General features: G+C 31.6%; 1 pseudogene; it reads right to left on the reverse strand.

Moving 5' to 3' along the window:
* Window positions 1-259: 259 nt before the first annotated feature.
* Window positions 260-2,174, reverse strand: LOC109862583 (annotated as a pseudogene).
* Window positions 2,175-2,509: the final 335 nt, after the last annotated feature.

Consider the following 2,509-nt stretch of genomic DNA (forward strand, 5'->3'; position numbering starts at 1 on the left):
TTCAAGGTAGGCATTCCATTTTCATATCGGTGCATTAANGTAGCCAAAACATTTAGCTTATCACAATCGAGTATTTTTTTTCTAACAATACTTAAATGCAGCAAACATTGCAATACCGCATTTGCATAGGATAAAACTTTATCAGTATTTTGGAAACCACAAATTACCCACGCAGTATTTGTTCGAATATTTTCACGTGGTTCTTGTTGTACAGAAGCAATTACTTTTGATATTGTTCTAAGGATATCTTTTACTTTACGAGTCTTCTGTTTTGAAACAGCAATTATTTCTGGTTTATGAAGTTGTTTTAATCTGTTGTATTCAATAATAGCTTCTTCACTCGCTTTTACAGATGAAGGATCAAAATTAATTAAATGCAGTCATTCTAAAGATGTTACTCGTGACAATGCAACGTAAATTTGNCCAGGACTAAATATCGAAGTACCTATGTCTATAATAGCATTGGACAAACTCAATCCTAGGCTTTTATGAATAGTGATCCCATAACTCAAAGACAATGGAAATTGTTTTCTAATAACATAAGCTTTTTCCATTACCTGAAACTTGACATTTACTTTCTCAAGTNAAAATTCTAAACCTGACGACAAGCGAAGTTTTATCTTTTCTACATATTCACTATACAAAATATTTCTAATAACCGAAACCACTGTACCTATTGTACCGTTTACAAGTTTTCTAATAACCAAAACCACTATACCTATTATACTGTTTACAAGTTCTAGGCTAGCATCAATATTGCGTCTTATCATAACTTTTGCTCCAATTTTAATAATACTTGTTTTTGAAAGTCCGGCTGTTCTAGAAGTATCATCCTCTATATCCGACAGTACTTTCAAAAATTTCTTTTTTACAAACGGAGTACATTCTATCGTATTCTCCGCAATTAATATTATTTCTTTCTCCTTAATACGATTTAACATTGCCGCATTACGAACGTCCCACATATGACAAGTAGGCAATAAACATACGGTATCTAATGAACAGTTATTAATAATATCACATAAGTCGTTTAATCTAGATTCCATAGAAACACTTTCAAAAAATATTTTTCTTTTCGAAAGAATCTCACAGACGGAGTCACTAAACCAATACAAATTCTTGACAATAATTCAGGATAAGTGTTATCTTCTTGCTGTCGCATATTGATTGTCAGTTCATCATAGTCAAACAATGTAATCCATAGATTAATAGCTTCTATAGACCCAAGATATTTATTAACTATTTCTTTTGATAAATGTATAAAAGCTGGATTATCGTGTACAAGAGGTAATTGAAGCAAATCTCCAAGTAGAAGAATGTGCTTTCGACCAAACCAACCGTCATCAGAATCAGTAATATTGAATATTTGAGACAATCAAAGATGTATGTACATTAAAATCAAATTAGATATCATTGACACTTNATCAATTATAATGAGAATAACATTTTGAGTACTGCTCGTAAAACTTTTAATACATGATCAGATAACTGTTTATATTTTAGAATAAAACCGTGTTCAACAAATAATTGAAGTAATCTATGAACTGTCAAATCGTCTATATTGAACGCTGCAATATCAGTAGGAGCTGCTACAGCAGTATTCTTGTTGAGAGTTTGTTTTATCCAACATTTGATGGTTCTAATTAAGAAACTTTTTCCAGTTCCACTTTCTCTGCTAATATATAATCGTAATATCAATTCATCTCATCTTACAGTGCTAACAACTTTATCAAACACTCTTTTTTGATCTGTATTTAATTTTGCTATCATATCAGATACGTCGATTTGTTTGTCTATTTTCTCACCAAGATCTTTAAAATTTTGCATTGCTTTACCAGCTTCTATGTTTTGAATACCTATTGGATTTTCTGGATCATCTATATTTTGTTTCTCTAATTTATCATCGTATTCTTGAGCCACCTCTTTTGCAGCTTCAAACGCTTTTTGTAATTCTTCTATCTTTTATGGTTTTGCAATGCCTTTGTCAGGTGTAATTTTACTTTGTGAAATGATTCCGTATATGTATCACATTTTTTAAGTTTTTCTAATTTTTGCCATTTAAACATGAGTAATAATGCAAGGAAATAATTCTCCGGTTGTATATTAACATTGTATTTGTAATGAGTGATATGATATCTATGTTTTTGTCGTTTAAGATACAGACCATTATCCATTTTGTAATCAAGAGACGCGGTAGCGTCTCGACGCCAAGTACAAAAAAGTATCCGCCGAATGAGTATCACTGTCTAAACGCTACCGTGTACTTTATCCCGAGGTTTTTCTCGATGAAGTTTTGATACAAAATATCTCGTCAATTATACCTCTAATAAGAAATTTAATCTTACTTCTCTTAATAAATGTCATTACGAGCTTTCGATTGCGAGAAGTGCGAATTAAATTGGTTCAGTCGATCCTGAGATCTTAAATCTTATGTCTGAAAATACAAGAATCTGTCACAAAGATTCTTAAGAATCAGACTGCGTAAGCGTTACTCAAGCCGCGTTTACAG

The sequence above is a fragment of the Pseudomyrmex gracilis genome, unplaced genomic scaffold (genome assembly GCF_002006095.1).
Source record: "Pseudomyrmex gracilis isolate BER0280 unplaced genomic scaffold, ASM200609v1 scaffold_2021, whole genome shotgun sequence".
In the NCBI taxonomy this organism is placed as follows: domain Eukaryota; kingdom Metazoa; phylum Arthropoda; class Insecta; order Hymenoptera; family Formicidae; genus Pseudomyrmex; species Pseudomyrmex gracilis.